A 23873-nucleotide genomic window follows, 5' to 3' on the forward strand; every position below is an offset into this window, starting at 1 on the left:
CAAGACGGGTCTATGGTACTAGGTGAGGCCGTTTCGTCACTAAGTTGGTTAGGGGAGCGGTATATGGAAACAGTACGGAAGAAAGCAGAAGGGGAATTATTTCCTTGAAGCGTGAAAGAGACAGACTGATCAGGAACGAGCTTCGGCACTAGCGTATTGTGTTTTGTTTACAAACAAAACACAGTAGACTTCCAAGATGGCTGAAGAGTGGTTTTAGCAAGTTGGCCCACCTTAGGATATACTTCTACGCGCCTTGATTTACCTAAGGTATGTTCAATATCTGGACGAGGGGTAGGGCGTATGTGGTAAGATTTGCGAGTTTTGACTGGGTTAAATCAAGAGGTTACTGAGATGGCCGCGTTTTTGTAGCCAGCAAAGAAAATCATTATCATAGAAATCATAATCTAAAATTAAAAATAAAGTGCTTCGTGCGATCCTGCTACAGTATTTTAACTGCAAATCGAAAAATAAAACTTTCGAAAGGATATCCTAACATCAAAGAATTATCCAACGGAATCGTTGGCTTCAGGCCAACATACTTGCACCAATATTGACTTCAAACTCCAAACAATGCGTGAGCCCTGTGCGAACCCTACCCTTAGAAAAATCCTCGGTCGAAAACTACTAAATACATTTGGTAATGCAAAATTAGTAGAATGTACAAATTTTTTGTACATATTGTCAACAAACCCGCATCCCTACCAGAGTTTAGTATATTTTACTCGATAACATTATTAAGCTTGGATATTGTCATATCTGAAAATTGGTGAGAAAAGCGCGTATTAACCATTTTCATTGTTCCCATAAGGCAATACGGAGGTATAATAAGGATATAATTCTGATACGTGCATTTTCGGCGAGAAAATGTAGCCGATATTGGGCTTCCGAATTATGGTTCTGCTTGACATATGTGTTTATTAGTACGGTCGAAAATGACTATAGATTGGTAGTATTTACCAAAAAATTCGTTATATTTACTAATTATTTCTCTCAGTGTAGCGTTATTCTGCCTACACTCAATTTGTACGGCGGTTGTCCGCTAACTGGGCGAAGACTGGGTTTACCTCCGTATTGCCTTATAGCAACAATAAAAAATGGTAATGTGAGCTTTTCTAACCACATATCTGAAGACTGTGGTTAGTTTACACATTCAAGTTTACTTATGTTATCGAGTAAAATATGCTAACCTATGGTAGGGATGTCCCTTGAATCAAGGAAGGACCCCTGTCTCGAAGGTCGAAAAATAAGGAATTTTCGTGATTTTTTTTTCGAATGTTAGGAATAAAGTGAAGTGGGTATTTTGGTTATTGTTTAAGGTATATTTGAAGATGTATTTTCCGTTTTTTAAGTGCACGAATAATGATTGTTACGTTGTTGCCAGCTGGATGCGTAGATGCTGTTTAAAAATCGGTACCCTGCTGGTGGTATCGGTGGAATGAATATTTTGAAACTTTAGGACAATACGTTACATTTAGTGTTAGCGTTATATAGGGGTTTTTGAAAATTCGAAAAATTTCCAAAAGACGGCCGTTTTTGTTAAAAATGAATTATTTTTAATGAAAAATCGTTGTATAGAAGCTCATAAAAAATCGAAAAAATGAGAACGGCTATGTTACGCTTTAGATAATTCAGTTTTACTTGCTGAAAAAAAATCAGCCAAATCGGTCGGGTAGAACCTGAGATATCGATACCACCAGCTTAAAAAAACATGTTTTCGAGAAAAACGTGTTTAAAAATTCGTACAGCAATACTATATCCCTTGAGATGATACATAATACTTCATACTTTTGGCTATAACATCACAACGAAATCAAATATCGAAATATTCTTTTAGGACAATATTTCTGAGGGCATAAGCTTCTAAGACTAGTGTTATAATATTTGATTAATCGGCGGTGGAGATACAGATACAAGATGTATCTTAAGTGCGATTCACATACAACGTCCACTTCACGTTTATGTCAAGTTACGTAACGTCAATTATTCTCCCATGCAATTCTTATGGTAACATTCACATACACCGGCAACGTAACGATCCATCAGCGTTCGTTCAACGGACACGACCGGCAGGATTTGTAGAAAAGTCAACTATACTCTTGGACTTATTTTGCTGACAGCGAAGTTGCCGTTGTATGATTTACATGTGGATGATAGAGTTTTGTGAAGAATGAGCACATTTTTTAGAATAAGAAATATGAATTAAAAATATCATATCTTTATCAATTACATATCCTGGAGTGCGGGGAGCATAACTAAATTAATCAACAAGTTAATAAGTAAGTTACTGAACTTTGAGATGCATAAACTTACAACAACGTGAACGTATGGTTTGTCATATCGAAATCAAAATTACTGCTGCATATTTAGCCAATATTAATTCACCGCCAACATTCTTATTCACATTATGAAAGGTTGAGCAGAGCTCTATACAAATTTCCATCACATGACAACATATTGCAGCATACTTTAAACTTACAAAACGACTTCTATAGGCTTTCGCATAGATTCATGAACCTTTCCATCGGAATCACGCAATCTTCAAACAATAGCATCAAGTGCTCATGTGAGCGGCCAATTTGACGCTCAGCGGCACATGGCCAATTCTTCACAGTTCACCTTTAACTAGATATAAACCATTCACTCGGTTGGCCTCTTTGCTCATTGCCTACATTGTTTACGATTACCATCTTAAAAATTATCATCATTCAAAACTCTAAGCACACGACGATGCTGTCAAACTTTAATTACTCTCATAAAGATCTCATGTGTAATACATGGCGCTGAAAGTAAAATTGACCGGCATTGTGGTGATGCGCAAAAAAACGCACCGAGTTTCCAGCAGAGATGCATATGATAATCATCTTGTATGGCAGATTAGCGCAGCAAATAAAAAACATTGCTCTCGCCGCCATATTGCATAATGTTGCACAAACGCAATGTAAACGTATTGCTGTTTCCTTTTTTTATCCACCACTGGATTCCATCTGCGGAGATAGATATGCCACTACTGGCACACTTTGGGTAGTATTATTACAACACTTTGATAATAAAAGCGAAAGCTTGAGCATATTTTGGTCAAACCCTTGCCAGTACAGTGACTACACCGGCTGACCCCCATTGAACGCGTGCTGAGCTGGTTGGTTGTAAGAGTACTTTGGTGAACCTCAATTAAGGTTTAATGACATTGCATCTTAAGTTAGTTTAAAGCAATGGTTTACCTTATTCGATGCTTAAATGGTTCATGAACGATTGTCACATATTCGGCATGTGTTGAATGACCAAGATTCAAGGAAAAAAAAGGTGAATGTTCCGAAAACTTAATTTTCCTTTTGTGAATGTGTGGAAATTGTTAATAGTCCGCTGCTTTCAATTTTGCAAACATGTGTAGATCTTTGCTAATATGCAATAAACATATTTTTTAATTGCTTGTTTTCTCCTATTTCCCCTGATTTCGTCACACTGCGACCATCGTTCATAACAAATTGGAATTGAAATGGGACATTTTTGATGTTACGAAAGATCCAATCGAACAAGCCGCACAACCAAAAAACGTGTGAAATTGCGAAATTGCGATGAATCGTCACATTTCTGCTTGCGAAGTTCAACTAAATGACATTAATTTGGAAAGGTCGATCAAGAGAAAACATCAAGAGTCACAACAGAAAGCCGGGCACATTTGAGCGGAACTGATGAGTCAAAACGAATTCCTTTCACTTTTTTTCGCGAGGGATTTAAGCTTACATGGTTAGCTTACACTAGTATTTTCAGTACAGTTTATTCACTTTCAGAAATATGTGGTTGCAAAGACAAATAACTATGGGCAGGTAATGTAAGAAAATTCACAAAATTAATATGTGTTTTTGGATTCGAACCGATTGTGAACGGTAAGTTCGGAACAGTTCTTATTTGATCCAATTCGACCAAGATTTGCACCACGTGAACCTTACTTAGAATAAAACCGAATCATTTTAAAGGTTCAAATAACCAATCATCAGTGCTCAATAGTCTGAACAACATTCAATGTTCTTTAGAAGTAGTATCTCTTTTTCCTATTAAAAGTTGTCTCATTTATAAAATACTGTTTTAACCTTTTGAAGCAACGGCATATTAGTATTAACGGGACCACTTCACGGGTTCATTATACCACTAGCTGAATTATTTGTTCTCCGAACGTTTCTTTTAATAAATCGTTTGTGGAACACGTGGCGAGACATGTTGTATCGTCTTGTTAAAACACACAGTTTCTTCGAATTGAGGTAGTTAACTGTGATACAAAAAATACGATGATCATGGCTTTGTAGCAGTCACAATAAACTCCGAACGGCATCATTTCCGTAGAAAATGAACCAACCATTCTACAGATCCTAAAACTGCAAATAATAACTTTTTAAGGATGCAACGGTGCTTTGACAAAGGCATGAGGATTCACTTCACTTCGAATGCGACAGTTTTGCAGTATCCATTTAACGAAAAATGAGCTTTAACGCTGAACAAAATTTATGCGTGGAATAAGTGGCAAAATTTGCGAAGTGAACCATGGTGGTGTTCTGCTCATTTGCGTGCACACATCACATATCTGTACCCGTCGATAATGAGTAATTGCGAACACTACTGCGAATCAAATGCTGCCACATGTGAACGAACTCTTTTAAGAGAGGGAATATTGTAACTTAAGCTCCACCCGATGGCAACCGGCTCACTTGGCCGGAGTGTAAAAGCTATTAACTAGTATTGCTCCTGCCAGCGAGCGGTCGTGTGTCGGGATGGGAATGAAATGATGGTGCGATTTTGTTCGCAGCTTCACATCCCAGATGTAACTCGATGAAATTATACAAGAGCATCGGTTCTCATGCCGCCTAGTTGAGAACACTGTTTTGTTAGTTAGTTAATCCCAACCACCGCATTTTGATGGACGATGAGACATATGTCAAAGAGGACTCTAACACGCTGCCGGAGTTTCAGTTTTACACTGAATCAGTTGGGGAGAGTGTACCAACCAGGGCCCGAAATATTCGAAGGTGAAAAATGAAGACTGACTCTACTCTCAGTAGCTTTGTTTCGACTAGAACTGCTTCGGCAGTCGTCGTCAACAAAAAATGAATTGACTAGCGTTGACTAGCGAGGATGACTGACGAACTAGTCCAGTCAGTGGTTATTCTAACTGACTCGACTAATGAATACAAATCTGCCTCTTCATTCAACTGACTTCAATCCATATTTCTACCCCCCTAGGAACGAAATTGTTTCCCCTCGTACGCAATCTTATTTTTACCCACACACTGCACGCTATTTTATACGTTTGAGTAATTTTCGTGTACGATGCAAAAAATCTAGCTCACCTGTACTTTTGTCAAACCACGGTTAACTCAAACATCGATGCATGCAAACGTGATACATGGGAGAGAGAGATGAACGAATTCGTTTTGGGGGGAGTCACTTCAAAATGCAATGATGACAATTTGACTGGGAAGAATAAAATGATATACAGGGTGGCGCATAAGTCACGCAACCGATTTGCACCAAAAAAATCGTATAAAAATGTCTCACGATACAAAATCTTTATTCTCGAATAAAAAACGATACAAAGACAACTGAACCGCTTAGGAACCAACACGATCGATAGTTGCAGCGCGATCGTTTTTTTTCCTTCAGAAAGCGTTGCGTGACTTATGCGCCACCCTGTAGTCGAGTCGGTAGAGGTAGATAGCGACTAAACGCCCGACTGACTGTTTAGTCGTTCTGGCGGAGAAACTGCGTGAAGAAGCCAAAAGTCATTACCAACTGAATATGGATATAGTCAGTCAGATAGTCAGCTGACTATACTCAGTCGACTATGACTATGCAGAGCCCTGGTACAGACTGACTAGAGATATGACTGTTGTGGTTTAAAAATTCGGCCAAAAGATACTAGTTTGGATAGCCATTTGTACATGTGTCTTGCGATCTTCTTCTTTTTTCACAAAAGGGTCTTAAATTCTCAGATTTATTTGGACGAATGCTTGAAAAAGAGATGGCTTCTCTTCTAGAAAAAGTATGACCTGCCTCCTCTATTTTGGCCAGATTAGGCAACGCTTTATCACTCAAAATCTATTAGGTGTACCGGTAAGTTTCTTCGGTTTTACAACAGATGGCGTAACTTGATTATTATTCCAGTGAATCAAATTTTCAGACATTCGTTGAAAGCTACTGTTTTAGCGGGTCTTTTTCAGTATATGTCAAAAAGTAGAAGCGTCAACAACATAGTTTTTTGGCACTTCGAATATGTCGAATTTCGTGCCAACGAGAGTGTTTTTGCGGGGAGTGTTACTTCATTAGTTCAATGAAAGAAACGGTTTTTTGCATCGAATCGTTACTGGCGATGAAAAGTGGGTCCATTACGACAATCCTAAACGTCGAGCAACGTATGGATACCCCGGCCATGCATCAACATCGACGGCCGCGCGGAATGTTCACGGCCAGAAGGTTAATGCTGTCTATTTGGTGGGACCGCTGGATGTGGTGTACTATGAGCTGCTAAAACCGAATGAAACCATTACGGGGGACCTCTACTGACGACAATTGGTGCGTTTGAGCCGTGCACTGAAGGAAAAACGGCCACAATACGAGCAAATACACGATAAAGTTATTTCGTAGCACGATAATGCTCGGCCGCATGTCGCGAAACCGGTCAAAACATACTTGGTAACGCTGAAATGGGAGGTCCTATCCCACCCGCCGTATTCTCCAGACATTACTCCGTCCGATTGATAGCTTTTTCGATCGATGCAACATGGCATGGTTGACCAGCACTGGTCAAAAATTAAATCGTTAGCCGACAAACCGGCCTGATTATTTCCACAAAGGGATCCGTGAATTGCCAGAAAGATGGTAAAAATTTGTAACTAGCGATGGGCAATACTTTGAATATTAAATTTGTAAACCATTTTTGCAGAATAATGCATTAATGAGTGGAAGAGTGGAAGAAACGATGTTCCTAACTGTTTTTTTATTATTTCATATCATTGTATTTGATTGCATTGTATAATTATTCTTAGAATAAAGTTGAGATGTAACATTTGTGAAAAACTTTATTTTGTTTTTATTTTTTAATCTAAACTTTGAAAGCCCTCAACAAAAATGATATTGAAACGACAGAGCAAAACTGGCATACCATTCTGACGGATGACTGCTTTTTTAATTGGGTCGCGTCCCAATTAGCGAACTCCCAATTAAAAAGCATCCCAACTGAAAAACCTCCAATCAGCGGACGAGTACTGTACATGCATACGTGATACATGAGAGAGAGATATGAACTCATTTTGGGGGGGGGAGTCACTTCAATATGCATTGAAACCCATTTGACGGGGAAGAATGAAATGCGATAGTCGAGTCGTAGAGTGAGATAACAACCTAACGCCCGAATGATTGTTGACTCATGTTGACGGAGAAACTGCTGGAAGAAGCCGAAACTCATTTAAAATTGAATACGAAGACAGATTTCTTCATAGTCCGCTGACTATCCTCAGTTGAATATGACCCTGATTATTTATGACTGTATTCTATGAATACGTCATATCTATGAATACAAGAATACATTTTCATACAACATACAAATAGAACATGTTTTGAGTCGTTGAGATACAATAAGATCCTCTGCAGACTGCAAATTTTTTATCGGCCGATTGTTTGGTCGGCTTTATAAGTTTGGTCGGCTTTTACACCCAAAGTTAATTTTTAGCACAAGTTATGGCATTTCGATTTATTACATTAAATGAGCTGAAAAATAACAGAAAATGTTCTACTCCCAAATACATGTATATCATTTGTATAATATATATGCTAGAGCCAATATGAGCGAGCGAAACAGGAGACACATTTAAATGAAAGCATATGAAAGGTTTTCGTATAGTTTGCCAAATACACGGCCCAGACAGAGAAAGATATATTCTCGTTCATGTTCTTCTTTATCCTCTTAGAAAACTCTTTCCAACTTCATTTTATGATGATGTATAATATTATCACTGTTGTAAAAAAATACATTATTTTTAAAAAGATGACATTAGCAACCTAGCGTTGCACACGTATGATACTTTAACAAGATGTTATTTTGAAGAAAATTGTGCATATTTGACCTGGGTCGGATCAATTTCATGTGTAATGATTGGTAAAAAGCAAAAGTGAAGTAGACGATGCAAAGAAGCCCAGTTGGTCTAACCGATTAACAAACATTACATCGAGTATCTTTTCATTCGTGTTCACGCGACTAGGGGAATGGGGGGTATGCCCGACCCCCTAAGGAAAAGTATTGTTTTGTGAGATCTGCTTGCACATATTGATATGTTTCCTCCACAGAATCATTGTCTAGTTTATTTGCCATGAGACATAAGGAATATGAGTACATTTAAACGGTAATTTTCTCAAGTAATAGTCAATTTAAAAAACTGCCATAAAAATGAAGCTCATCAACCAGTGCGGGTGAAACCGGCACCCCATGGGGGTAAGACCGTCATCTCAATTTCTCAATATATATACTTGGCAACAAATGAACCAGTTTGAAAGTGACAGTCGGCAAATAGAAGGTATTCTAATTCTAAATGTCGCTGTCGAGTATGGTTCGAATCGCTCAACCGATTCCGGAGATATGGTCGGAACAAGTTCCGATGAACATGGAATATGGAGAAGAAATCACCAAACCACACCACAATTCAATTACAAGTTAATGAAATCTAGGACCACATTGAACACTTACCGGTGGTCAGTTTTTCTTCTTACTTGAATCAATATCCGTCATACGACGCTTTTAATCACAATTTAATCACTTGAAATCACAAAGAAGAATGAATTCATGACTGTAGGTAATTTTTTTTAGGTTTTTGTGATTATGATGGCAATAAAACTAATTAAATTATGTTTAGTTGTAATTAGTTTATTATTTTCGTTAAGACCATACAGCCATTATTTTTCGTTCAATGATGAAGTTCATTTAATTTTATCGAACAGCTTAAATCCAACATTAAATTTACATCAGTAGGTCAAAAGTCGTGGAAGCACGTTTGATAGAAACTCCACTAACAATAGCCTCTTTTGCAAGGGTGAGGTTCTCCTGGGACCAACTCCCTCGATTCGTTTTTCTTTGGTAGCTGCGAGACATCTGAAATTGATGGAAAATATGTCTTAGAAACCTTCAACTAAACGCAAACCATGCCGGGATCCCCCACTGAAAGGGTGACGGACTTACCCCGACAGCACACATTTTTCAAGAAGACTATTTCTATTAACTTATTGCTTGAACTTACCTCAACTCGAATCCCAGTGATTGCTAACAATCCAGGGGACAAACTGTAGAGCAACGGAAAAGAATTTGAAACCGCGTTCAACAATAAAAGCTTAAACTTCACTGACGGACATCCGGCTACATATCATCGGCACTCGCGTTTGTTTTGATTTATATTTTGACAATTGACGGATCACGGTGGGTTCGATGTGATTGAAAACGTCTAAAATAATAAATACTAACATGTAGAGTATTCAAAAACGTAGTTAATCAGAGTTTTCTAGTAAAACTCAGGGGGTGCCGGTCTTATCCTCAGTGGCGGGCTTACTCTCCCTTCCCCTACTGATTACATTTTTAGCATCATTGATCAATTGTTCAACGTTCGCCAAACTTAAAATAAAATTGATGAAGGAATTTTGATGAATTCTATGGACCAAGAATCTATACCTAACGAGTAGATTTCCTTCTTCACCTATTCAGAAAAAACTTCACCACCGTTGACAACGCCATCATTCTGGAATTGCATTAGAAAATTGTTGGAAAAAATGATCCTTCGAAGACTCGATCAATGGATCGAGGCAAATAATTTGCTATCAAGTACACAATTTAGGTTTCGCAAGAGCAAAGGAACAAACGATTGTCTAGCGTTGCTTTCTACAGATATTCAACTGGCCTTTGCGCACAAGGAGCAACTGGCTTCAGTATTCTTGGATATTAAGGGAGCTTTTGATTCGGTTTCCATAGAAATTCTGTCAGACAATCTGGACAGATGTGGACTTCCTGGAATTTTGAATAACTTCTTGTACAATTTGTTGAACTTGTACAAAAGCGAATGAACTTTACCCTTGGACAACTGACAACTTCCAGAAATAGCTATATGGGTCTACCCCAAGGCTCATGTCTCAACCCTTTTCTTTATAATTTTTAAGTGAAAGATATTGACAGTTGCTTGGCAGAACAATGCACGCTAAGACAACTTGCAGATGATGTTGTGGTTTCCGTCAGAGGTCCCCATGCCGAAAACTTTCAAAGACCATCGCAAAATTCCCTAGATAACTTGTCTTCTTGGGCAAGAAAAGTGCCTAAAAGTCACCTTCTAAAATTGGAACGAATTCAATATCATTGTCTGCGTATAGCCCTTGGCTGTATGCACTCAACGCATAACATGAGTCTCGAGGTTCTGGCAGGAGTAACTCCTCTACAGAACCGATTCTGGGAACTTTCTCTCAGAATACTGGTGAAATGCGGATTCACAAACACACTTGTGATTGAAAATTTTGCAAAAAAAACTTCATCTAAACATACAATCTCGGTTTATGAGAATTTATTACCACTATATTTCGTCAGATATTTATGTTCCATCGTTTACTCCAGACCGTGCTCACTTCACCATCAGCAGTTCCTCAATTGAATACGATCTGTCGATGAAACAAGCAATACTTGGGATTTCAGATCAGCTTCGACCAACTTTCATTCCCCGTATTTTTAACCGAAAGTACCAAAAAGTCAATTGCATGAAAAGATACTTCACTGATGGGTCTCGCCTCAATGGCTCCACTGGCTTCGGTGCTTTCAATGAAAATTCTAGCGCCTTCCGTAAACTGCAGGAATCTTGTTCCATTTATGTTGCTGAGCTAGCAGCAATCGACTTCGCATTGGGGATGATCTCCAACAAGCCTGCAGACCATTACTTCATTTTCTCGGATAGTGTCAGTTCGCTTGAGGCTCTCCAGTCGATGAAAACTAGTAGGCACCCATCTTATTTCCTCACAAAAGTGAGGCAGCAGATGAGTGCACTGATCGAAAGATCTTATAAGATATTTCTTAACAGTGTTAAGGCACTTATCTACGCAGATGATATGAAACTGTATATGGAAATAAAGAATGAAGAAGACTCTCAAACATTCAAAAATGAAGTTGACATAGTTTATAATTGGTGCACTAAGAGTTTATTACAGCTCAATGTTAGGAAATGCACTTTGATTACTTTTACAAGAAGAAGAACACCATTGAACAATGGTGTTATACTGGGTAATCAACCCATCAGTAGATGTTAACGAGTAAGAGATTTAGGTGTGATCTTAGATTCGAAACTGACCTTCGTTGATCATTATAATACAATCATCCATAGAGCAAATAATATATTGAGCTTCATTAAACGCTTCAGTTACCATTTCCACGATCCGCACACAATAAAAACATTGTATATTACATACGTCAGATCAATTCTCGAATACTGTAGTATTGTATGGTCCCCCTACATAACTTCACACGAAGACAAAATTGAATCTGTACAAAAACAATTTTTGTTATTTGCACTTCGTAAACTAGGCTGGTCTTCATATCATCTACCTCTATATGAAGCACGCTGTATGCTAATCAATATTAAAAGCCTAAAAGAACGTCGGAACTCTGCCATGATTCTATTTATTATTGATATCATATCACAACGAGTGGACTCAGAAGAAATATTAGGAAACCTAAATTTTTACGCACCGATTAGGAACCTGAGAAACCCTAACATTTTTTACATAGATTATCGAAGAACGAATTATGCCAAATATAGTCCTATTAATCGTATGATGAGCCTCTGTAACGAACACAGTGAAACAATTGATGTAACCATGTCAAGGTCAATGCTCAAAGACTATCTGAATAGCATAAGATATCGTTAAATTTCACTGTAATATTTGGGCAGCATATTTAGTCTACGCTGGTTTGACGAAATAAATAACTATAATTCTGTAACTTGTTAAAATCGTCTTTTAAATTAAACGAATAAATTATCCAGCCAGCTCTCTTTAGATTTTTAGTTTTAGGTAAGTAGTTTTAAGTAGTATAAAGAATGTATCGGTCTACAATTTAGATTGACGACAATAAAAATAAATAAATAAAGAGAGGACCCTTTGTATGGGTCCCCTCTCATTGCTCAATTCATGGCAATGAGAAGGCAGACACTATCGCAAAGGTGGGTGCCCAGGAAGGCGAATTGTTTGATAGACAGATTTCATACGATGATTTTTTCCAATTACTGCGTCAGAGTTCCCTCTTGAGTTGGCAAACCGACTGGAAGTCTTGGGCGGTGGTTATACTCAATTATTCCAAATTTTTCTTCGAGAGCGTGGTTTGGTTTGGACGTAAGTCGTGACTTCATTCGTGTAATGAGTAGACTTATGTCCAACCACTACTCGCTAGATGTGCATCTCCACAGAATAAATCTTTTTCAAAGCAATGTCTGTCGGTGTGGAAAAGGTTACGATGACATCGATCACGCAGTTTGGCAATGTACGGATAACTACGCAGCCAGAGAGTACCTTTTGAATGCCCTTAGGGCCCAAGGAAGACAACCCTATGTTCCTGTTAGAGACGTGTTGGGAACTCGCGACATCTGCTATATGCAGTTGATCTATATGTTTGTGGAACGATCTAGTATAAGAATTTAATACTTTTGTGTTTTTTTTCGTTTTCGTTATTAGTTTGTTTGTCTTGTCCCCTCATCTCACCGTCGCCCACCCTCGACAGATAGTCGAACACCGGATGCTATCCCTGGTCATTATGCACAATGCTACAGTGCGTGCGGCAACTCTCGGTTGAGACAACGATACTTCATATCCATATCCCTAACCTCTGACCCGTCCCACAAAAATTGTTGCCTCTCCTGAAGTAAACCGCGAGTAATCGGTCGAAGCCTACTAAACATAGATTTAAGTTGAAATTCTGTATAAACAAATCATGATTGAGTGGCTCCGCAAAGCTCATGCGATTGAGCCTTACAAATAAATGAATTGAAAGAAAAATCATTCTAGAATAGACAAAGAGTGATTTTTACACATTGATCGTGTCCAGAATAGTTCAATTCAATGATTCAAACTTGTATCAATTGAGCAGTTGATCATTCAGTGGTTTACTAACCAACGCCTAAGCAAAGCTACTTAACGTTGCTTCCTGTTCTGCAAGACCACTTGTAGGGTAGAAAAAACGAAACCTGTTCGAGGCCGTTTCGAATGAAATTGAAGGTGTTTCTTCTAAGCGGCTTCTCGTCCCGGTATGGACTTATTTCTTGCTATGTTTCTTTTTCTTTCCCCTCCACACATGCATCACATGTGCTGCACTTGTTACTTACCTCAATGCACCTCTACAACTGATATGCAATAAAGTTTTATACCCTCTCAATGGTTGTCAGGTATTACCACATACTCTGCGCTGCGCTCATTCAAGCAGCCTCCTTTTCTATGATACATATATTGTTTGATATCGATGCAATTTCGTGCACCTCCTTTCCCTCCTTCGGTCGGGGAAACACAATCGAGGTCATCACTTGGTGTGTTTATTGTGTGTTTTCTCGGCGATCCGGGTGGAGAACAAACATACGAACGAAGCGAAGCAATTTTTTGTAATTTGACTTGTTCTTCTCCGCTGTCTAGCCACCATTGCGGAAATTAGTTTAACAGATACAAAGTGGTTTGATTAATTTCAGATTAATATAATTGGTTTTGTTGCCGTTGATTTTAGATTAGTTTTGTTTGGTACAATAACCTTGTGTTAATTGGATGTTATTAAAAAAAAAATACCCGAGAACGTTCTTCATGGTCAATTAATGGCAATCAGTTTGTTCTCATGAATGGTGTTGCTGCCTGCAGACAGTTAGTTAAACCATTGTAACCAACAAATATATGAACTCACCGTTTGAACATCTGACAATATGATCCTCGTGTCTTTAACTTCTCACGATTATGAGGTCTGCAAGCGAAGGTCGTCGTGCCGATAGCCGTTGCACGCTGGGTCACACTTTCACGCCAAAATAAACACCTCCCAAAGAAACGTGTCTAAAATCTCACACTCGCTCTAACTTGAAAATTCGAACGCACTTTTTTTTGTTTCCTTTACCTTTTACAAACCCACCATCACATTAACTACACCAATGATTCATATATATACATATTCAACCAGGGAATTCCAGTTTCCTCACTCAGATGATACTTTACCAAACTTGTAAATATTTTCATATATTATAATTTCCTCAAGGCATACCGCTTGTACACTTCAGGCCTCTGCTGTCGTTGCCAAAGACCGCCCCTTTGCCACCTCCTGCAAGCACAAGCAAGGTTCACGTCACAGATTACGCGATCACGGCCTGCATACGGATACGTTGGCTCAGCTGGTACGAATTCAACAACCCGCGCCGCGTGTTATCACACTTGCGAACTATTTAACATTACCAGCACACACAAAAAGTCGGAGAAGACTTTCACTATCGAAAAAGTAAACACAAAAAATAGGCTTAAATTTTCAAAATGCACTCGCCGTCGCGTATTTGTCGAAACGATATTTGTTTTGGGCAAACGTCACACACATTGACAGGTTGTCACTGAATCCGTCGATCGTGCAGGATAGAAAGGTCGCGTGCGCAGAGAACAACTGATAAAATTCAAACGTACGTTTTTTTTTTCAGTTTCAAGCGTCCGTGCGGGTCCGAAGCTCACAATGGACTGACGTTCCGTGGTTGATCGCGTACGCTTGCAACTGGTTTCCTTCCTGCAGCGTGGAATTGTGTGGCGTAACGAGTGCGCTTCTGCGCGAGAGTTTGTGCTGAGGCGTGTTGAGGTTTTGCGCTGAGAGCGCAGAAATTTGCACGAGCTTTCTGGCGGCATGGGAGATTGCGCTTGTTGTGCGGATAGACGAGTGTTGCGAGAGAGACGGCGAATGAGACGGATAGATTTCTGAGAAGGAGGTTTCGAAATTGATACGCTGTTCGTTATAATTGGTATGAGATGCCAGGTTAAAGTCTACACCTAGGCGAATTTCTCGTCACTCGCCAATGCAAATGGATATGATTAGTGATGTCCGACAATATCGTATAGCGACTTGTAACTTGATTTATTCGGCAGATATAAATCGTGTTTTTTTTTTATTAAATCGTTTATTTTTACAGGCTCAGTTACATAAGTTTAAAGGAGCCAAACTCCTATCTGTATAGTTACAAGTATACATAAACATTTTTTATTAATTCTAATGTTAATGAAGTAGAGAACCGATTACTCGCGGCTTGCTCGAGTTTAGAAGGGTGACATTTTGTTTCAGGAAAAGGATGGGATATAAGGATATGTTGACAATGTTCACACTCACATTCGCACTCACATTCATCATACTCAATTCTTAAGCCTATCTTATATCTAACATGTATTTACATTTCACCTTATTCTATTGTTAGTAAGAAGGGATTTGATTTCTCGCGAAGGAAAAGGAAAAGGAGAATATAAGGATATAAGGACAATCACACACGAAGATCGATAGCTTTTAGGAAGACATATATTTGGGACATGTAATCAAGGTCTAACCGAGCCAACACATCTCTCACCGGCACATTGGGCTGCCTTCCTCTAGCCCGAAGAGAGTTTTCTAAATTCGATCTGGCAACAAGATACTCCTCGCACGACCAAACAACGTGTTCGATGTCGTGGTAACTTTGGCCACAAGCACAGATATTGCCATCGGCAAGATTAAAACGAAAGAGTAGCGCGTCTAACGAACAGTGATTGGACATGAGTCGAGAGAAGGTGCGAATAAAGTCCCGACTTAAGTCCAGACTTTTGAACCATGGTTTGAGGCTAACCTTAGGGATAATCGAGTGAAGCCACCGACCCAATTCATCTTCGTTCCACTTACGTTGCCAGTTAGCGATGGTATTATTACGGACTAAAGAATAAAATTCATTGAAAGCGATTTGACGCTGATAAATATCGCCTTCAATTGCACCTACCTTTGCTAATGAGTCAGCCCTCTCATTACCCGGAATTGAGCAATGTGAAGGGACCCAGACAAAGGTAATGACATAACAGCGTCTGGTTAAAGCACTCAAATTTTCTCGTATTCTCTCAAGGAAGTACGGCGAGTGCTTTTCCGGCCTCACTGAACGGATAGCTTCGACAGAGCTAAGACTATCCGTTACAATGTAATAGTGTTCAACAGGTCGTGAGGCGACGCTGTCCAGCGCCCAGTGTATCGCTGCCAATTCAGCAATATACACTGAGCAAGGATTCTGAAGACTGTGGGAGGTGCTAAAAATTTCGTTGAACACTCCAAATCCTGTGGACTCATTCATAGAGGACCCATCAGTAAAGTACATATTATCACAATTGACACGCCCATACTTTGCATTGAAGATCGTAGGAACGATCCCCGATCGATGATAATCTGGAATTCCATGGATTTTCTCCTTCATGAACAGATCAAAATGTACAGAGGAATTGATGTAGTCAGGAAAACAAACACGGTTGGGAGTATACGAAGAAGGATCAACCTGCATGGAGATGAATTCATGATATGAGCTCATGAATCCTGAATGAAAATTTAGCTCGATAAGCTGCTCAAAATTTCCGATCACCAATGGGTTCATAACCTTACACCGGATGAGGAACCGAAGAGATAATAAATTGAAGCGATCTTTTAGTGGGAGTAGGCCTGCCAAAACCTCGAGACTCATGGTATGCGTTGAGGGCATACATCCCAACGCAATACGGAGACAAAGATACTGAATTCGCTCGAGTTTAATGAGATGTGTTTTGGCAGCTGATTGAAAACAGAAACTGCCATACTCCATCACTGAGAGAATAGTTGTTCGATACAACATTATAAGATCTTCGGGATGGGCTCCCCACCAGGTGCCGGTAATTGTACGGAGAAAGTTTATTCTTTGTTGGCATTTTTTACTCAGATACCTAATATGGGCCCCCCAAGTACATTTGGAGTCGAACCAGACCCCAAGATACTTGAATGACATAGCATGAGTGATCGGAATACCCAAAAGTTGAAGCTTTGGTTTTGCTGGTCTATGCTTCCTAGAAAAAACCACCATCTCTGTTTTCTCCGTGGAGAATTCGATCCCTAGCCCAATGGCCCAGGTTGAAAAATTGTTCAAAGTATCTTGTAAGGGTCCTTGCAGGTCAGATTCGTTTGATCCTACGACAGACACCACTCCGTCATCTGCAAGTTGTCTTAGGCTGCAATTTTGTGTAAGATAATTGTCGATGTCGCTTACATAGAAGTTGTACAAAAGGGGGCTTAAACATGAGCCCTGGGGGAGGCCCATGTAGGAGACCCGATTTACTGTCGAATCCCCGTGAGAAAAGTTCAACTGTTTCTCACAAAGCAAGTTATATAACATATTATTCAACAGAGGCGGCAGACCCCGAGAGTGTAATTTGTCTGACAAAACCTCTATTGAAACAGAATCAAAGGCCCCCTTTATGTCCAAGAATACTGAAGCCATTTGTTTTTTTTCGGCGTAAGCCATTTGAATTTCTGAAGAAAGCAACGCAAGACAATCATTCGTCCCCTTGCCCCTGCGGAACCCATATTGTGTATCTGAGAGTAAGCCATTCGTTTCAACCCAATGATCAAGGCGAAACAAGATCATTTTCTCCAACAATTTCCGTATACAAGACAGCATTGCTATTGGGCGGTACGAATTGAAGTCGGACGCGGGTTTTCCGGGTTTTTGAATAGCTATAATTCGCACTTGTCTCCAATCATCTGGAACAATATTATGCTCCAAAAACCGATTAAATAAATTCAACAAGCGATGTTTCGCCACATCAGGGAGGTTTTTTAACAAGTTGAACTTAATTCTATCCGTTCCTGGAGCCGAATTGTTACAAGAAAGGAGAGCAAGAGAGAATTCTACCATCGAAAACTCGGAATCAAGATCGCACCTATCTTGTGGTATATCTCGAACAATTTTTTGCACAGGAGCGGAATCGGGACAAACCTTTCGTGCAAAATTAAAAATCCATCGATGTGAATATTCTTCGCTTTCATTCGATGAAGAGAGATTTCTCATGTTTCGAGCCACTTTCCATAATTTTTTCATTGACGTTTCTCGTGACAAACCTCCCACGAAATTTCGCCAATAAGCGCGTTTTTTCCCTTTGATCAAGTTTTTAAATTGATTTTCAAGGTCCAAATACGTTTGAAAATTCTTAATGGTTCCACGTTTTCGAAAAGCTTTAAATGTGTTCGATTTATCCTGATAAAGCTTGGAACATTGGCTATCCCACCATGGATTGGGAGGCCTTTGACGAAAAGTGGAGCCTGGGATGGGTTTCGTTTGAGCGCGAACCGCGCTGTCATATATCAAACGAGAAAGGAAGTTATACTCCTCCAATGGAGGCAAACCATCTCTGGAATTGATGGCTAGAGCAATTGCGTCCGCATATTTTTTCCAGTCAATGTGTCTTGTGAGGTCATATGCCATGTTTATAGATTCAGAAGAATTCGAACCAATGGTGATGGAAATTTTGATTGGCAAGTGATCACTACCGTTGGGGTCCTGGATTACATTCCACTTGCAATCTAACGATAGTGAATTCGAGCAAAGCGAGAGGTCAAGAGCACTTGGATTAGCAGGAGGTTTAGGAACACGTGTTGTTTCCCCAGTATTCAAAACGGTCATATTGAAGCTGTTACAAAGGTCATATATCAACGATCAACGATTGTCGTCGTACTGTTCCCCCCAGGCAGTTCCGTGAGAGTTGAAGTCTCCCAAGATCAATCGTGGCTCAGGAAGAAGTGAGCACATGTCAACAAGTTGCTTGCGGCTAACCGCAGCTCTCGGAGGCCAATACAAGCTGACAATACAGAGGTCTTTGCCTCTGATGTTTGCATGACAAGCAACAGCTTCGATCCCCCCAATAGGTGGAAGGTCAATTCTAAAAAATGAGTGGCACTTATTGATCCCCAATAGCACCCCTCCGTATCTGTCAACACGGTCCAAGCGTATAATATTAAAATCGTGGAAAGAGATATCATCTCGCGAAGAAAGCCAAGTTTCGGACAGAGCAAAAACGTCACAATTGAAGTTATGAATTAAACATTTGAATGCATCAAATTTAGGGATAAGACTACGACAATTCCACTGTAAAACAGTGATATCTCCGACCTCTCTATTTGAATTAGACATCAAGAGAGATAATCATTGCAAGGAGGGGCCATGTTTGCATCAATTGTTGCAAAATTGTCTTTAATACTGGAAGCATTGAAATGACAATGGTTCTGATGGAGTCGGAAACATTAAAACACTTGAAGATTTGGTCCAAAAGGTCAGACAACTTTATAAATCCCGATTGGGAAGTTGAACTGGACGGAATAACAGGGAAAGTTGGGGTTTTTGATGTCCCCTCGAGTGCTGGGCCATTCGAAGGTGAATTATTCCCACGGAAACCAGGAGGAACCTGATTTTGCTTGTCCGCTGCACTCGATTTTTTAGGCATGCTAACAGGAGGGTTAACCGGAGGGGCTTGTCCTTGAACTTTGGGAGTGGTCACATTTTTGCGCCGGGGATTCCCTTTGAAAATGAACGGTGTGCCCCCGTTAGCTGTGTCCGCTTCCATTTCGTCAACGGGCAACGTGGCGAAGACATTTTGTGTGATGATTGGTTGTTGTTGTTGGGCCAGTGGAGAAGCGCCCTTTAAAATATCCGCAAAAGTTCGTTTCGAGCGTTCCTTCAAAGAGCGCTTCTGTTTCTCCCAGCGACTCTTGTAAGTTTCACAAACTGAGAGCTCGTGTGGGGATCCCCCGCAATATGGACATTTATGCTCAATCGCACTGCAGGATTTCCCCTCATGTTGCTCTCCGCAAGTGGCACAGCGCTCCTTGTTGGCACAATAATCTGAAGTGTGACCAACTGACTTGCATTTTTGGCAAGTCATGGGCTTTGGCACGAAGAGTCGCACAGGCAGTCTTAATTTGCCCACCATGACGTAGTCAGGGAGAGCGGAACCAACAAAAGTTACTCGAAACGAGTCTGACGGCGTGAATTTAGTTTTTCCCTTTTCTTGGGATACTTTCCCTAGTTGGCGGCTGTCCAAAATTTTAACGCCCACCAACGGGAGTCTTTTAAATTTACCAACTCCTTCCTTTATCATTTCACACGTCAGACCCGTTTCAGTTATCACCCCCGAGATTTCTACGTCATGGGACGGCACGTAGACACGATACTCTAGGGAGAATCTCTCCTCGATCACAACTGCATTTGCGTGTTTCCGATCACTCACGACAACACGCAGTTTGTTCGGTCTAACCTTAGAGATTTCGACCACGGAGGAATAATATCTTGCCAGATCTTTCGAAACCTGAATGACATTGATGGATTTTCCGTTCGGTTTGGGCCGGAAAAAAACAACCCATGGGCCAGCTCCAGGTGAATCTTCTGGATAGACCTTGACACGAGGAGAGGAAGCAACTGAGGGGGAGGTCGAGGTCGATTGTTGAGCGGGAGCGGGATCAGTAGGGCTGGGAGGCAAGTTCGGGAGTTGAGCGGAAACGGGAGCGGGAGAATGAGGGGGTGAAGAGGAAAGGTTTGCAAATTTTCTTGAGGGAGGCTTGTTGAGGTGAGTTAACTCTTCCTGTGAAGAGACATCTTCTGAGGGGGGAACGCGTTTAAGCGACTTCCCAGCACCCGTAGCTGGGGAGGGGGAGACAGTGGATTCGATATCCATGTCAACGCTTTCTTCCCCTTCTGCCATTTAGAATGGCAGATGTACACTTTCTTATAATTTTTGCAATTTTTTTTATAATTAACCTTAACCTAATAACCTTAACCTATTAATTTCAGTATACTTATTATGCACATCAGTGCGGATTATTTATAACAGTGCTGCGTGTTGATCGTTCGGTACAGCTGAACCCGTGTATCGCACCACGCGGTGATGATGTCGAAGACGGTGCTACGGCGATAACACACCAGCACACAGCGCTCGCGTGCAGGGTTTCTTCCTCTCGCTTGTTGTGTCTGCTTCAATGAATTCACAGGGAATCCCGTTAGTGTCCAACACTCACTTCACCAGCCACGAAAATAACGGTATCACTTCAACGATGGACGATAACGATATAAAACCGTCCGGCGGCTTCGAGCTTAGGAAGACGAATGATAAATCGTGTTTGAATTCAGCGTATTTTCAATTGAGGGGCTCAGAATGCAAGGGGTGTAAGTGACTTGATCGATTTCTCTTCATCAACTTTTTCTTTATTTCATAACTCAACTGCAAAAACATTCCAATTTAAGTTTGCTATAGAGTCCGATAAATGAGGTTCTGACCTATCTTCCACATTGCCAAATACAGTACGGAATGTATTTGCAGCTAAGTTATGACCAAAAGAGAGAGTCGATGTAGAGAAATCGATCAAATCACTTACACCCCTTTCTTTCTAAGCCCCTCAATTCATATAATAATATTTAGTTCAATAAACTAATTGTTCGCGTATACACACGCGGATTTTTTTTGTTCGCTCCCGTCGGTTCAGGATACGTCTTGAAGGAAGCTGCTCACTTGTGGGGACTCGATGACTCCTTGGCGGTTATCCTCGCGGTGTCGCGAGGATGTCGATTAACGTGTTGACTCGCTCACGGCTCAATACAGAAGAACTAGTCACTCGTCGCGTATCCACTATCAGGACTCTTTGCCCCGTCATGGCTGTCGTTTTGGGCTTTCGCCGAGGAGAGCCATTTTACAAATGACAGCTGATGTAGGGATAGGACTGTGAAGTTTGATTTCGGGAATAAAAGGGATGAGGAAAAGGATCGAGTATAGTGGGATTCAGCTTACCATCACCGTCATGTTTACATCCTCGTTATCCTCGTGGATTGTGTTCCTAGCAACAGGATACAACCAAGCGAGTGACGTGCTAATAACACGTCACCGATTCTGTTCTCTCAGAATCGTTACAGACTTCGAAGAACCATTCAAACGATTACTTATCAACTAATCATCGAAGTGAACGAATGATTTCTTAAGTAACATTTGAAAAGGGTATATCTGCATTGATCGCTTCTCTTCATCAATATTCTTTTTCGTTAATTGAACAGTAGTGTTGTGACAACTGGAATCGAACACTGTAAACACGGGCAAGTGTTCCATTGTTTTCTCGCTGGGCTCTTCGTGTGACAGCTCTCGACTATCACAACGATTGACGTCATCAACAGCAGCATCCGGAACCGCCATCAGTGTTATATTGTCGCTTGTAGAACACACGTTTTTGTATTGTCCATGTAATAAATGTAGTTTTTATTTCGTTTACGTCCGCGTTTTATATTAGTCGAATGACTAGCACGTCACGGCCACCTCCACGCGACGTAACAAGTAGAACGACGATTAGGAGTGGAGAAAGGTAACTCATTTGTTAAATTATGTGCCAAACTGGCGCAAATCTGTCTGCAAGGCCCTGGTTATCGAAAAAGAAACTTAATGTAGAGAATCGATCAAAGCAGATAGGTCCTTTTTTAAAGTTGAGTGAGATTTCATCGATTAATTGGAACTCTCTATATACATATTTCGTTCTATCAGGGTCGTTTTAACCTGTTACCGGTCACTCACAAACAGCTATTCCTCCAGCAAAAAGGAGCAGTTTCGATTTCGTACGTCTCCACTAGACCTACGCACCCTTGTAAAGCCACCAAATACGCCTACACTCAACTATAGCTCAAAGGTTTAGTAATACTAGCCAACTCCGCCGACCAATCGAGGACGAGGGCTGGCGACTCCTTTTGAGTCCGAAAAAACGGAAATTTCCACAACCGCAATACAGAAGATAAATTTAATTTTCATACAATTTTCTTTTTTATTCTTTCCTTTTAACTCTACTCTTTAATTAACTTCTGTCCCTATTCTATTTTCCCTATCGCTTTCTCTTCTATACCTGTGACGTTACAGACTTTCAGATTTTATACTTGCAGTATTTATCTTGTATTTCCCTCCTCCTCTTTCAATGACAGATAGATCAATGGCGGATAGTTCAGTGGAACGTCCTTTTTACCTAATGGCGGAAACTACGCTTGTCGAAGAAGAAAAACGCTAAATATAAAAAAGGCCCGCTGAAAGGAGCTGTACAACGCATTATTTCTTATTCTTGGTTCTCGCCAATACATCACTTTACCTTTTTTCTGCATTCCGGTTCTCCTCTTCTTTTGAGCTCTCCTGTCTTTTGACATAGGACTATGTCTTTGATTTCTCTCTACGAAAAATGTAACGATTTATTAAGAGTTTTCAAACGTTATTGGTTATTGCGACATATGTTGTGTTATATACAGGGTGGGCCATTTAAAGTGGAAGCATCTGGCAACCCCATAACTTTTGACAGAGATGTCAGATTAACAAATGTCATACCGCGTTGGAAGCGTCATTTCAGTACAATTTTAACCATGGAACAATACACACCTAAACAACGCGCTGAAATTGTTCAGCTGTACATTCAAAATAACTTCTCAATTGTGTTAACTAAACGTGCGTGGAAAAATAAAAATAAAGTTAAAACATCGCCTGGAGACAACACTATACGTCGATTATATGCCGAATTTATATCGTCTGGTAGTGTTGGTAATGCCAGTCATCTGTCCAGACAACGACCAAGACGTTTCGACGAGAATATTGATGCCGTTCGAGCCAGTGTTGCAGAGACTCCATCGACATCAGGTCGCCATCGTTCGCAAGAGTTAGGCATCTTTTTATTGCCATTTGTTCGTGAAAATGAATTGGACAATTACTGGTTCCAACAGGACGGCGCTACATGCCATACAACGGCTGCCACGACCAAATTATTGCGCGAATTGTTCCCCGGAAGATTAATA

The 23873-nt window shown here is 40.3% G+C and overlaps 1 protein-coding gene across 1 annotated transcript in view; it reads right to left on the minus strand.

Annotated features, from left to right (window-relative positions):
* The window catches only part of LOC129778292 (mucin-2), a 144056-nt gene extending 129329 nt beyond the window's left edge, over positions 1 to 14727 (minus strand). The window contains exon 1 of the mRNA XM_055785100.1: positions 13937 to 14727. The gene's annotated coding sequence lies outside the window, so the exon portion shown is untranslated. The remainder of the gene's footprint in view (positions 1 to 13936) is intronic.
* Between the last annotated feature and the right edge of the window lie 9146 nt (positions 14728 to 23873).

The sequence above is a fragment of the Toxorhynchites rutilus genome, chromosome 3 (genome assembly GCF_029784135.1).
Source record: "Toxorhynchites rutilus septentrionalis strain SRP chromosome 3, ASM2978413v1, whole genome shotgun sequence".
Lineage (NCBI taxonomy): Eukaryota > Metazoa > Arthropoda > Insecta > Diptera > Culicidae > Toxorhynchites > Toxorhynchites rutilus.